At 41.8% G+C, this 15312-nt stretch overlaps 1 non-coding gene across 1 annotated transcript; it reads left to right on the top strand.

Moving 5' to 3' along the window:
- The first annotated feature begins 5065 nt into the window (after positions 1-5065).
- Positions 5066-5172, top strand: LOC138417958 (U6 spliceosomal RNA). Its single transcript, XR_011248369.1, has one exon. It is a non-coding gene; the product is annotated as a U6 spliceosomal RNA (small nuclear RNA).
- Positions 5173-15312: the final 10140 nt, after the last annotated feature.

Here is a 15312-nt window from a genome sequence, read left to right as displayed (position 1 = left end):
AAATGGTTTATACAGTTGGTATATGAAATGCTGTGGAAATTGTTTTCGTGTCTTGCAAGACAGTGACTGCCTTCCATCTCCCTATCAACCTCTGTGCATTTGTGATGCGATTGCAACAGAGAGCAAATGTGTAATAACTGCATCACCTTCATCTTTTATTTCAGCATTAAAGTAATATATAAGATGATATTCTTGGAAATGGTATTATTGCAAGATGAAATCCAAAAGTTAAGCTTCAGCAGAGGGGAGAGGAGTGAAGTCAAACAGTAATGCTGAGCTTGGGTTCCTAAAAAAGAAATTTTCCATGGAAATGCATTCCTTGGAGATTCTTCTGGTGTTCAGGAAGTCAAATTGTCTTATTAAACGGTGCAGAAATTGACAGATTCCAAACAGAGAGAGTAATCATTGGAGAGTGCACAATAATCTGGCAATATGGAAATTACAAATTATAATATTTTTCCCTTGAGTAAATGAAATATTCAAAGGAACAACTACATAATACAATAGAGTCTGTGTTATTCTTTGGCAGCTACAGTTAGCAAGCTATTTTATCACAATTGCATGCTTCTCAGTTGATAATGAATGCACAGATTTAAGTTTAAAATAAACTATGAATTTTTTTTGTAAAGTTACTGTATATAGATCAGGGAGATTAGCCTGGTGCTCCATGACTACCTAGAGGGGTGGGATGTGTGGGAGGTGGGAGGGAGGTTTAAGAAGGAGGGGACGTGTGTATGCTGCTGCTAAGTCGCTTCAGTCGTGTCCGACTCTGTGCGACCCCGTGGACTGCAGCCTACCAGGCTCCTCCGTCCATGAGATTTTCCAGGCAAGAGTACTGGAGTGAGTTGCCATTGCCTTCTCGTGGGTGTGTGTATACCTATAGCTAATTCATGTTGATGTATTGCAGAAACCAACACAACATTGTAAAGCAATTACCCTCCAATTAAAAATAAATATATTAAAAAATTTAAAGGTTAGTTTTTACATAAAGCACCATCAGGAAATACCAGAATGCTCTAGCAACCCGTCAAATAAATCTTGAAAAATATCTGTGCATTTTCCTTCTGAACACTGCTTTGTTATGGTCATACTGCATGCGTGCTATGTCACTTCAGTTGTATCCAACTCTGAGCAGCCCTATGGACTGTAGCCCCTCCAGGTTCCTCTGTCCATGGGGTTCTCCAGGCAAGAATACTGGAGTGGGTTGCCATGACCTCCTTCAGGGGATCTTCCCGACCCAGAGTTCCAATCCACTTCTCTTCAGTTCAGTTCAGTCACTCAATCATGTCCGACTCTTTGTGACCCCATGACTTGCAGCATACCAGGCCTCCCTGTCTATCATATACTCCCGGATTTCAAACTTACATCCATCGACTTGGTGATGCCATCCAGCCATCTCATCCTCTGTCGTCCCCTTCTCCTCCTGTCCTCAATCCCTCCCAGCATCAGAGTCTTTTCCAGTGAGTCAACTCTGCGCATGAGGTGGCCAAAGTACTGGAGTTTCAGCTTTAGCATCATTCCTTCCAAAGAAATCCCAGGGTTGATCTCCTTTAGGATGGACTGGTTGGATCTCCTTGCAGTCCAAGGGACTCGCAAGAGTCTTCAACACCACAGTTCAAAAGCATCAGTTCTTCGGCACTCAGCTTTCTTCACAGTCCAATTCTCACATCCATACATGACCACTGGAGAAACCATAGCCTTGACTAGACGCACCTTAGTTGGCAAAGTAATGCCTCTGTTTTTGAATATGTTATCTAGGTTGGTCATAACTTTTCTTCCAAGGAGTAAGTGTCTTTTAATTTCATGGCTGCAATAACCATCTGCAGTGATTTTGGAGCCCCAAAAAATAAAGTCTGACACTGTTTCCACTGTTTCCCCATCTATTTGCCATGAAGTGATGGGACCAGATGCCATGATCTTAGTTTTCTGAATGTTGAGCTTTAAGCCAACTTTTTCACTCTCCTCTTTCACTTTCATCAAGAGGCTTTTGAGTTCCTCTTCACTTTCTGCCAAAAGGGTGGTGTCATTTGCATATCTGAGGTTATTGATATTTCTCCCGACAGTCTTGATTCCAGCTTGTGTTTCTTCCAGCCCAGCGTTTCTCATGATGTACTCTGCATATAGGTTAATAAGCAGGGTGACAGTATACAGCCTTGACGTACTCCTTTTCCTCTTTGGAACCAGTCTGTTGTTCCATGTCCAGTTCTAAGTGTTGCTTCCTGACCTGCATACAGGTTTCTCAAGAGGCAGATCAGGTGGTCTGGTATTCCCATCTCTTTCAGAATTTTCCACAGTTTATTGTGATCCACACAGTCAAAGGCTTTGGCATAGTCAATAAAGCAGAAAGAGATGTTTTTCTGGAGTTCTCTTGCCACCTGTCTTATGTTTCCTGTAGTGGCAAGTGGGTTCTTTACCACCAGCGCTACCTGGGAAGCCCCAAGGTAATGCTAACTCTTCATTATATCAGGAAATTTTTCTAATCTGCTTTCAGCCTATTTTTTCTTTTTCTTTTAGTTTTTATTTTATATTGGAATAGAGTCAGTTTACAATGTTGGGTTAGTTTCAGGTGTACAGCAAAGTGATTCAGTTGAAAATATGCATGTGTCTATTTATTTTCAAATTCTTTTCCCATGTATGTTACTACAGAGTAAAGTTCCTTGTCTATACAGTAGGTACTTACTGATAATCTATTTTTCAATGTACTTGTATATATATGTTAATCCCAAACTCCTAATTTACCTTTCTCCTTTGGTAACCGTAGGACTTCCCTGGTGGCTCAGATGGCAAAGCCTCTGCCTACAATGTGGGAGACCTGGTTCAATCCCTGAGTCAGGAAGATCCTCTGGAGAAGGAAATGGCAACCCACTCCAGTATTCTTGCCTGGAGAATCCCAAGGACGGATGAGCCTGGTGGGCTACAGTCCATGGGGTCGCAAAGAGTTGGACACGACTGAGCGACTTCACTTTCACTTTTCTTTCACATTTGTGTCATAGTTTAGATCCCACATGTAAATGATATATGGTATTTTTCTTTTGCTGTCTGACTTACCTCACTTGGTATGAAAATCTCTAGGTCCATCCATGTTGCTGCAAATGCAATTATTTTATTCTTTTTTATGGCTGAATAATACTCCATTGTTTATATATACTATATCTTTATCCATTCATCTGTCAATGGGCATTTAGGTTTCATCCTGTCTTTTCAGCCTATTCTGATACATAGCACTCTTGGTCCTAAAGAAATAGGAAACTTTAATTCTGCCAGAAATAATTTTACAATCTTGATATGATTTTAATAAGATTATCTCCTCATGCTTTTCTGTGGAATATGATATGGAAATCTGATACTGGTGGGGACGATGGTATTAATTCATTTTATTCAACAAGGCTTTGAGGAGTGTTCTCTGCTTGAAGACCAGGAGCTCCTCTCATGAGGGATACAGTGAGCACAGAGATGTGCCTTGCAGCTGCTAATTTCACCTTCACTGTTACTGCTTCCTGCCATAAACCACATGTGTTCTTTTTTCTCCACATCTCCAGCAAGGTATCAAGACTATATTATCTTATTGGTGCTCCATCAGTCCTTGCCCACTTTGGGGGCTGATATAAGAGCCCCTAAATCCCTGTGTTATTTTTTAACCATCCACAGAAGGGATGACACATTTCCAGTCGTCTCTGACCTAAGGAGCAAACTCTTACCGGCTGTAGCCCAGAATTGCTCAGCAAGAACATGGCTCTGGCATCCTTAATTCCCCAGTTCGAAGTCTTTGAGGCAACCTAAATGGAGAGACCCAGTACAGCTCATTTACTACCCCTGCCATTTTAATTGGATGTTCTTTGACTTAATTTTATCTCAATGAGAATAAAGCATGGAGAAGCTCTCCCATAAACCTGGAGTTGCCTCTGACAGCTTCTGGGAAGGAGCCCCAGCGGGCAGCATGGTGATTTACTATACTAACAGCACTGCAGAACAGCTTTGGCACCAGACGTTTCGAGGGCTTAATTACTGCCTTTAAAATTTAAGCCAGAGTTAGGCACTGAGCAGTACCAAGCAGAGGAGGGGAAAAAGGCATAATTACAAAGCAAACAGAAGACTGGCAAGATAAAGTTGGTGTTATTCTTTGTCGTAGGTCCTGCGGCGACACCAACCTAAACATCTCATCTTTCTTTCTATGGTTAATTTTTCCATTCCTTGTATGCCTTTTATTTTCTATACAAAGAGAACTGGCCCCTTTGAATCCAACTGAAGTATTCTATCCACGGGTATTATCAGACTTTTACCCACTCCTTAAAAAAATCAGAATTTTTCTACTTCTTTCAGACAGTCTCTGGCCCAAGATACAAAAATTCCAGTAGTCTCAAAATGTTCATATACTTTATTTTTATGAACTACTTTAATCTCATTATGTGTCATAAATATATTTTAAAATAATCCTGTAATCAACTTATGGAAAATAAATTGATTATTTCAAGTTATTATTTCATTCAACTTACGGAAAATATTCATCACATAATTGGCAAAGCCATTCCGCCTTGTGAAATCAATCAGGCAGATCAAAGTATTTGAATTCTTTTCAAGTTATAAATGTGTTCTTGCATGTGCGTGCATACTAAGTTGCTTCAGTCATGTCCGACTCTTTGCAACCCTAAGGACTGTAACCTGCCTGTAATCTGTCCATGGGATCCTCCAGACAGGAGTGCTGGAGTGGATTGCCATGCCCTCCTTCAGGGGATCTTCTTGACCCAGGGATCGAACTCATGTCTCTTACATCTCCTGCCTTGGCAGGCTGGTTCTTTACCACTAGCACCGCCTGGGAAATCCATAAATATGTTCATATACTTTTAATTCTGTGAACCACCCATACCCCCTTTTCCCCCATTGAACTGTTGAAGATATGCTATGTTTTTAGGGCCATTCGGAGTTCCAAAGACAAAACACAGAAACAAACCCACCAATAATGCTGTCTTGCTAGCTATTGTAAGAAGCAACAGTTTAAGAGATAAAGATTTTCTGTAAGTGGAAGGACCTTCTTCAAAATGGGAAATCATTTTTGATTAAGGTGATGGTGCTTGCTTTGGCAGCACATATACTAAAATTGGAATGATACAGAGAAGATTAGCATGGCTCCTGTGCAAGGATGACATGCAAATTCATGAAGGGTTCCATATTTTTGGAATAAAATAGAAAGCCCAGAGACAAATCCATGCACCTATGGACAACTTATTTTTGACGAAGGAGGCAAGAATACACAATGGAGAAAAGACAATCTCTTTAACAAGTGGTGCTGCGAAAACTGGTCAACCACTTGTAAAAGAATGAAACTAGAACACTTTCTAACACCGCACATAAAAATAAACTCAAAATGGATTAAAGATCTAAATGTAAGACCAGAAACTATAAAACTCCTAGAAGAAAACATAGGCAAAACACTCTCTGACATAAATCACAGCAATATCCTCTATGACCCATCTCCCAGAGTAATGGAAATAAAACAAAAATAAACAAATGGAACCTAATTAAACTTAAAAGCTTTTGCACAATGAAGGAAATTATAAGCAAGGTGAAAAGACAGCCTTCAGAATGGGAGAAAATAATAGCAAACAAAGCAACTGACAAAGAATTAATCTCAAAAATATACAAGCAGCTCATGCACCTCAATTTCAGAAAAATAAACAACCCAATCAAAAAATGGGCCAAAGAACTAAACAGACATTTCTCCAAAGAAGACATACAGATGGCTAACAAACACATGAAAAGATGCTCAACATCACTCATTATCAAAGAAATGCAAATCAAAACCACCATGAGGTACCATCTCACGCTGGTCAGAATGGCTGCTGTCCAAAAGTCTACAAACAATAAATGCTGGAGAGGGTGCAGAGAAAAGGGAACCCTGTTAACACTGTTGGTGGGAATGCAAGCTGGTATAGCCACTATAGAGAAAAGTGTGGAGATTCCTTAAAAAACTGGAAATAGAACTGCTATACGACCCAGCAATCCCACTGCTGGACATACACACTGAGGAAACCAGAATTGAAAGAGACACGTGTACCCCAGTGTTCATCGCAGCACTGTTTATAATAGCCAGGACATGGAAACAACCTAGATGTCCATCAGCAGATGAATGGATAAGAAAGCTGTGGTGCATATACACAATGGAGTATTACTCAGCCATTAAAAAGAATACATTTGAATCAGTTCTAATGAGGTGGATGAAACTGGAGCCTATTATACAGAGTGAAGTAAGTTAGAAAAATACCAATATAGTATGTTAATGCATATATATGGAATTTAGAAAGATGGTAATGATGACCCTATACGCGAGATAGCAAAAGAGACACAGATGTAAAGCACAGATTTTTGGACTCTGTGGGAGAAGGCAAGGGTGGGATGATTTGAGAGAATAGCATTGAAACATGTATATTATCATCTGTGAAATAGATCGCCAGTCCAGGTTTGATGCATGAGACAGGGTGCTCAGGGCTGGTGCACTGGGATGGCCCTGAGTGGTGGGATGAGGAGGGAGGTGGGAGGGGGGTTCAGGATGGGGAACACATATAAACCCATGGCTGATTCATGTCAGTTCAGTTCAGTCACTCAGTCGTGTCCGGCTCTTTGCGACCCCATGAATCGCAGCATGCCAGGCCTCCCTGTTCATCACCAACTCCCGGAGTTCACTCAGACTCACGTCCATCGAGTCAGTGATGCCATCCAGCTATCTCATCCTCTGTCGCCCCCTTCTCCTCCTGCCCCCAATCCCTCCAAGCATCAGAGTCTTTTCCAGTGAGTCAACTCTGCGCATGAGGTGGCCAAAGTACTGGAGTTTCAGCTTTAGCATCATTCCTTCCAAAGAAATCCCAGGACTGATCTCCTTTAGAATGGACTGGTCGGATCTCCTTGCAGTCCAAGGGACTCTCGAGTCTTCTCCAACACCACAGTTCAAAAGCATCAGTTCTTCGGCACTCAGCTTTCTTCACAGTCCAATTCTCACATCCATACATGATCACTGGAGAAACCATAGCCTTGACCTTAGTTGGCAAAGAAATGTCTCTGCTTTTGAATATGCTATCTAGGTTGGTCATAATTTTTCTTCCAAGGAGTAAGCGTCTTTTAACAATATTGTAATTAGCCTCCAATTAAAATAAATAAATTAAAAAACAATAAAATCAATTTTTTTTAAAAGGCAATGGAAAAAAAAAAGGCGGTGGATAAGACCTCCTCAAGTTCTTCATTTCACTGGGAAAGGATGCCTCTCATGTTCCATGCTGTGCTCTGTTGATGGTGCTTTAGAGGTTTTGAGTCTGAGGGCGATATTCTAAACACTGGCCACAAACACTGTCCCAAAGACACAGGCACAGATGGGCTGTGTCTTTGGGAAAGAGGTGGAAAACCTAAGTGAATGGGAGCTGAATTTCAAAAATGTCTAGGAATTCTAAAATCCATTTTGGGCAAACAGACGAAGCATACCCAGTCATCTCCGGTGTTTGGGTGCTAAGAGCTCTGTGGAAGAGAAGCCACAGGAGGAAGCTTCGGCTTCCCCCGTCTGACCTGCCACACCCGGTCTGCCGGAACTCTTAGCTCCTGCGATCCCCTCTAGCGCTATTAAAGCTGCTCACTATTTGATGTCGCTGCCCCTGTCTTTTCTCTGCCTAGCTATCAGATAACAGCTCGAAGGTCATCTCTGCCCACCCGCTCCGGGTTAGATTCCACTGACGACTCCCAGCTGGCCCAGAGGCCCCTGACACTGTTTCTTTGCTACTAAGTCACGTCAGTCATGTCCGACTCTGTGCGACCCCATAGACGGAAGCCCACCAGGCTCCTCTGTCCCTGGATTCTCCTGGCAAGAACACTGGAGTGGGTTCTATTTCTTTGGTCCTTCATTAATCTCCCTTGTCACCCTGCAATCTCTCTTCAGCTTCCCTCCCAAGGAGAGTGGATTCTAGAGATCCTGAAAGCTGTCTGGATTTCTGCAGCCGCACAGCTTAGCACACAAAGGTGCTCAGCAAATATTTGCCGACAAACAGAACTCCCCATCACGGGAACTCGTTTACTGTTGACCTAATTTCACGGGTCATTCTTCCGCACGTGTAATATTAACTTTCTGGTGTTGCAGATATAAGCCTGTCAGAAAACGTGCAAGTTATTTTAAAGTCTGCGCCTGCAGGCAGAAAACAAACATATGGATACCTAGGGGAAAGCAGGGGTGGGGGGAATTGGGAGATTGGGAGTACCACATACACACTATCACTGCTATGTGTAAAATAGACGGTGGGAACTTACTGCCTAACACAGAGAACTCTACTCAGGGCTCTGCGGTGACCGGAATGGGAGGGAAATCCAAAAGAGAGGGGGTATATGTATACGTATGGTATACGTTGTATGTATAATGATTCATTTTATTATGCAGTAGAAGCTAACACAATACTGTAAAGCAACTATACGCCAATAAAAATTAATTAATAATAAGAAAATAAAAATAAACTTCAAAAAATAAATTGCTAATCCCAGTCAGCTAAATCATGAGTAAAGCATATTTTCTCCATAAAGAAAAAAAAAATAAAGTCTGTGTCTAGTGATAGAAGGAATAGTCTGTCTTCCCAGAAGATAGCTCAGTTGGTAAAGAATCCACCTGCAACGCAGGAAACCCCAGTTTGATTCCTGGGTTGGGAGGATCCTCTGGAGAAGGGATAGGCTACCCACTCCAGTATTCTTGGGCTTCCCTTAGGGCTCAGCTGGTAAAGAATCCACCTGCAATGTGGGTGACCTGGGATTGATCCCTGGGTTGGGAAGATCCCCTGGAGAAGGGAAAGGCTCCCCACTCCAGTATTCTGGCCTGGAGAAGTCCATGGACTGTATAGGCCATGGGGTTGCAAAGAGTCGGACAGGACTGAGTGACTTTCACTTCACCAGGAAGATAAAATAAGGAGAAATTGGGTGTGACTAGGAAAGACCATCTCCACCCCTAGTTGTCAGCATGACATGAAACAGATAATAGTGAAATAACAATGTGGTTCGAAACGTCACTGCTGAGGCAGGACCATCACTGAGCAGGGCTTTGAAAAAAGAGAAAGAATGCACTTGGCAGAACGGATGGTGCTGTGCCACCAGCCTCCTCATCAGGCTGAATGTCTGGGTCGCATAGCTCTTCGTGGGTTGGGGTCCTTTCTTCCACCGAGCTCTCTGATCCCTGGAGCTCACCATGTCAGTCACGTGTTCCAGGATTTGTGTCAGACTTGCCAGGAGCCAGAAATAGTTCAGTGAGATTGTGAAATAGAAGAGTGGATTTCCAAACATAATCAGCAGCGGATGGTATTCACTTTCTATCCTGTGTGTGGTAAAGGAGAATGCGATGAACTTCTAAATTCTTGGTGTAATTTTTGTTGTTAGTTCACAGGTTCGGATCACATATGCCTATGTTTCTAGCCAATCAGAAAGCACCGCGGTGAAGGTAACAGGACACAGGTGAGGCCCCACTGGGCCAGTATCTTTGTACCATCACTACGGGCTGACCCTCAGAATGACACATGACCTCTCTGGACTTTCGTTCTCACACCTGTAGAACGAAGAGCTTCATCTGAGTGATATCTTACCAGCTCTAAAATCCTTAAAGACAAGGTTGCTCCTTAATAGTGTTTTTAGGGCATTTGTGCTCTACCCTCTAAGAATCATTTCTCATATTGTGGAAGTGTAGGTGGTTAATAAACAATGAGTTGTATTCATTCCCAGCCGCTCAGTTGTGTCTGACTCTTTTGCGACCCCATGGACTGTGTAGCCCACCAGGTTCCCCTGTCCCTGGAATGTCCCAGGCAAGAATACTGAAGTGGGTTGCCATTTCCTCCTCCAGGGGATCTTCCCAGCCCAGGGACTGAACCGCCTTCTGAGTCTCCTGCATTGGCAGGAGGGTTCTTTACCACTGCAACACCTGGGAAGCCCCAAATAGTAAGTTACTGAGTTCTTTTAAAATGATTTTTTTTTTTTTTTGATGCGGACCATTTTTGAAGTCTTTCTTGCTTCTGTCTTATGTTTCAGGTTTTTGACCGTGAGGCATGTGGAATCTTAGCTCCCTGACTAGGGATGGAACCCCACACCTGGTGCATTGGAAAGCAGCCTTAACCACTCGACTGCCAGGGAAGTCCCAAGTTACTGACTTTTAATTCTGAGTTTTAGGAAGTGAAGTTTCTGTCCTAGATATACTTGCATGTAATGTATGCCAAAGAAACAAAGGAAGGAGGTAAGCATTATATGAAGTACACCAGATGTTCAGTGTGCTATGTTCTTCGTGACTTTAAAGACATGAATAGTTCAGCTCACTGAATAAATCTCTACTCTGAGCCAACTCTTAAGTAGGGAATTTTCAGGAAGTGCAGACTCTAGGCCCCTGGAACCATTCCCTCCACTGCAAGCAAAATACTCTTGATTCACAAATGGTTCCCACTTCCCGGGGCTCTGTGTTTGTGGCAATCAGTTAAAAGGAATCGTGTAAATACTGTGGTTTTGCTGCATCTTTTATACATTTGAACATACATGTGACCACAGATTGGAAATCATTGATTGGGTGGGCGCCATCAGTAAGCAGCCTAGAGAATTATTTATCAATATCAGAGTGAATGAGCAGTAAAAAGCAGGGGCTTTTATAGATGAGCAAAGGGATTTTAAAAAGAGACTTGTATTTTATTATAAAGTGAATGGATAGTGTCAGGAAAGGGTTAGAATTTCTGACCATCTGATCAGAATTTCAGCCCTAAGCCTAACCCCCTCCCAACCCCGTCAGACCTAGACTGGGGTCTCTGAGTCCCTGTGCAGAACTGGAAAGCTCTCTGCCCACATCCTGGGCTGCACTGGAGGAATTCTAGTTTAGTGGAAAAAGCAAATGATTGGAAATAGGCTTCAACAAACTTTCACTGTTCTATGGGTAAACAGAGATAATCAGTCTTCAAAGGTGTTTTCTGCCAGCCAGGAGCTCAATTATAGTGTAGTTGTAATGCCAGAAGTCTGTGCCCTGCACCTACATATTACTCTCTGCACAGATTTTTAACTTTCACAGCTATTCATTAGTTCAAGAGACCTTTGCTTTATATGAATCACGGTTTAGTGGGTACAGAGAAAGGTATTCATTCTACACAGCTGCTACTTTATTGCAACCCTTCCATTCTTCTTTTAAATTACTCTCTGACCTTTGGAAAATGGGACAAAAATTTCAAAAGTTTATTGGAGATTCTCTGAAAAGCTATTACCCTGTTTTTTCTTCTTGATTTATAAGGTGTTCTTATTCTAAAATATAGATACTCACACTTTAAAAGGAGATTAGCTATAAATAAACAGCATGCATGATACCTTCCAGGGAAAGGATGATAAAAACATCTGTGCTGGATGAGGGAAGCTGACAAAAATCATGACAGAGTGTAGGGTACAAATGTGATGCCCAGAAAATGGGCAAGATTACTGTTCACTGGGGTTCTGGGGTGGGTGGTGCATGGGAGCTTTCAGAGGACAAGGGCAAATACTAAATGAAGGTTTAAGGAACTCATTAGCATGTGGGAAGAAAAATTTTAATGCTGTCTATACCAAAAAGAAATGAAGGAAATTTCCCTTTCCATAATGTTTAATGTACACAATCACATTTGAGCTGCAAGTCATGTGGTTTGATGGTTTCTGAGTTAAGACCAGGTGTTATGCTGGGTCTTATTCCTCCTGTGCTTTCTTTCTGCATGTTTGGGAATAATCAACTGATTCATGCCTGGGAAAGTGGTTTACTGCATTTCCACATTTTACCTATTTCAAACAATTTTTATTTATTTTGTTTTTAAATTTTTGACAGCACCCCCACAGCATGTGGGATCTCAGTTCCCCATATAGGGGTCAAACCCCCACCTCCTGCATTGGGAGGCAGAGTCTTAACCACTGGACCACAAGGGAAGTCTCCCATTTCCACATTTTCAATAGTAGACTATCTAACATACTTTGTAAAGATAAGGAGTGACCATGAATACTTTTTCTACCATCCAAAGGTTTGCTACTTACTTTGTGGCCAAGTGTTGAAACAGTTGGGAACAGAAAGATGAATTGCATATTTTTTTTTCTTTCGCAAAATAGACAAGAGCTCCAAGTTGTTGACTTTTCTTGTGATGAAAAGTGGCTTTTGGAGTATGTTGCTGAGCAATAATAGGTGCATTTAATTCATCCCTCTGTGGTAATAGACAAGAGCTCCAGGTTGTTGACTTTTCTTGTGATGAAAAGTGGCTTTTGGAGTATGCTACTGAGCAATAATAGGTGCATTTAATTCATCCCTCTGTGGTCAGTGTTGCTGTTGTTGTTCAGTGTTGCTGCTAGATTGTGTTTGACTCTGCAACCCCATGGACTGCAGCCAACCAGACTTCCTTGCCCTTCACTAGCTCCCAGAGTTTGCTCAAGCTCATGCCTATTGAGTCGGTGATGCCATCCAACATCTCATCCTCTGTGGTCAGTGCAACTTATTAATAACATGAGGGGAAAAAAACAAGAGCTTTCTGAAAGAAGCTCATGCTATAGAGAAAGAATTTTGAAAATGGGTCTTGGGAAATGTTACTATCATCGTGTGACTTTCCTTTTGAGGCAAATGGTTTAAATGAATCACTTGCAAAGATTTTCATATTTTTATGCTTAAAAAACTTGGAAACAATATTCTAGTCAGTTTGAAAATTTGAAGCAGAAGAGTTGCAGAGCATTTTGAACCAATTTGTTGAAAACAGAAGAATGCAGCACCTTCTGGTTAGTAAATGAAAACATCTGCAAAGAGGAAAGTGTATCATCTGAATTTCAACAAGTTTTTTTATGCTTGAAGGAAGGGACTGAAAACAGAAGATTTGGGGCATGAAAAAATTACTTCCTCCACCTGGGTTGCAACAGCCTATTAAGACCACATTTGGGAACAGGCTGAATTTAGTAAACTATTAATTTTGTAAATTGAACAACAGTGAATTCTAGATTGTTCAGTCATGAGTGTTCAATCAAATTTTTCAAAAATAATGACATTTAGTAATATTATACTCCCTAGAATTTTAGAAATAATTGCTTATAGTAAGAATATAATTTTTGTACCTTCAACAACTAGCCCATTATTAAATTTTCATCCACGTCTTTCAAATTTCTCTCTGTATCTATTTTGTAATATATATGATATTTACATGTCAATACGTGTATTACATGGGATAATATAATGTAACATGTATATGATATATGCGATGATAATACTGCTGCTGTGCTGTGCTCAGTTGTGTCCGACTCTTTGTGACATTATGGACTGTAGCTCACCAGGCTCCTCTGTCCATGGAATTTTCCAAGCAAGAATACTGGAGTGGGTTGCCATTTCCTACTCCAGGGGATCTTCCTGACCCAGGGATCCAACCTGCATCTCTTGTGTCTCCTGCATTGGCAGGTGGATTCTTTACCACTGCACCACCTGGAAAGCCCTAAGAGCATGTTAATTGACTTTCATTCAAATTTAGTCACTAATTTATAAGGAGGACAATTATGAGTAAATGGGAAAAAATTAGATATGTGCCATGCATAATGAAAGGTCATTAAGAATTTGTACATATGTCCTCCAATAAAGTTCCACCTAATCCTTTGAATATTAATAACTTCAGATATGTAGATGACATTATCCTTATGGCAGAAAGCAAAGAAGAACTAAAGAGCCTCTTGATGAAAGTGAAAGAGGAGAGTGAAAACGTTGGCTTAAAACTCAACATTCAGAAAACTAAGATCATGGCATCCGGCCCCATCACTTCATGGCAAATAGATGGGGAAACAGTGAAAACAGTGACAGACTTTATTTTGGGGGGCTCCAAAATCACTGCAGATAGTGACTGCAGCCATGAAATTGAAAGATGCTTGCTCCTTAGGGAACCCTTAGGAGATTCCCTGGTGGAGCAGATGGTAAAGTGTCTGCCTGCAATGAGGGAGACCTGGGTTCAATCCCTGGGTCGAGAAGATCCCCTGGAGAAGGAAATGGCAACCCACTCCAGTACTCTTGCCTGGAAAATTCCATGGATGGTCGCCTGGTGGGCTACAGTCCATGCGGTCACAAAGAGTTGGGCACAACTGAGCGACTTCACTCACTTCTTGCTCCTTAAAGAAAAGCTATGACCAACCTAGATAGCATATTAAAAAGCAGAGACATTACTTTGTCAACAAAGGTCCGTCTAGTCAAGGCTATGGTTTTTCCAGTAGTCATGTGTGGATGTGAGAGTTGGACTATAAAGAAAGCGGAGCACTGAAGAATTGATGCTTTTGAGCTGTGGTGTTGGAGAAGACTCTTGAGAGCCCCTTGGACTGCAAGGAGATCCAACCAGTCCATTCTAAAGGAGATCAATCCTGAATATTCATTGGAAGGACTGATGCTGAAGCTGAAACTCCAATATTTTGGCCACCTGATGCGAAGAGCTGACTCATTTGAAAAGACCCTGATGCCAGGAAAGATTGAAGGCGGGAGGAGAAGGGGACGACAGAGGATGAGATGGTTGGATGGCATCGCTGACTCAATGGACTTGAATTTGAGCAAGCTCTGGGAGTTGGTGATGGACAGGGAGGCCTGGTGTGCTGCAGTCCATGGGGTCACAAAGAGTAGAACACAGCTGAGCAACTGAGCTGACTGACCTGAATCCTTTAAATGAAGCCATGGGGGAGACTAATGTCTTCCTAATTTCTGAGGCCCCATCCTTCCAAGACTAGCAGAATCCGGCTGCTCCTTTCAGAATGGCTGATAGCCTGTCATGTCTCTAATACTACGTGTGTATATATATATATATTTTATAAGTAACTTGAATATGTATATATGTATGTAAATATGATTTATTTTTAAAGCATATGCATATGATTTAGAAATAAAATAGAAACATTCTTTGAGAGTGTGTGCTCAAAACCATTTTTTTTGGTTGTTCCAAGTGTAGATACCAAAGGTGAAGAGGAAAGAATATTTATGACGGACTCAGAAGACCCACATCCTATTTCAAGTTCCGCCACTGAGATGTAGTACCTCATACAAGTCAGAGCCAATGGGTGAGGAGCGGGGTTCTTCTCAGAGAGGACTGGTGGATATAAGCTTATGTATGCTGACTGCCTGGCGTAGGCCAGAGTAGAGCCTCCAAAACACCAGGCCCATCATCTAATTATCTAGTGAGGACTTGGTGGGAAGAGGGTACAGTGGATTCGCGGCATCTCCTATAGCAGGTGCTGGAAGGACCACCACTGAACTCCACCTGGGAGCTCTTTGGAGATTTCACATTAGTCCTGGTGACAATATCTAATGATGAGCTTCTTATAACAATGTTT

This window comes from Ovis canadensis, chromosome 13 (assembly GCF_042477335.2).
Source record: "Ovis canadensis isolate MfBH-ARS-UI-01 breed Bighorn chromosome 13, ARS-UI_OviCan_v2, whole genome shotgun sequence".
NCBI lineage: Eukaryota > Metazoa > Chordata > Mammalia > Artiodactyla > Bovidae > Ovis > Ovis canadensis.
The sequence above is the reverse complement of the archived record's forward strand: the minus strand, read 5'-3'. Positions and strand labels throughout refer to the sequence as shown.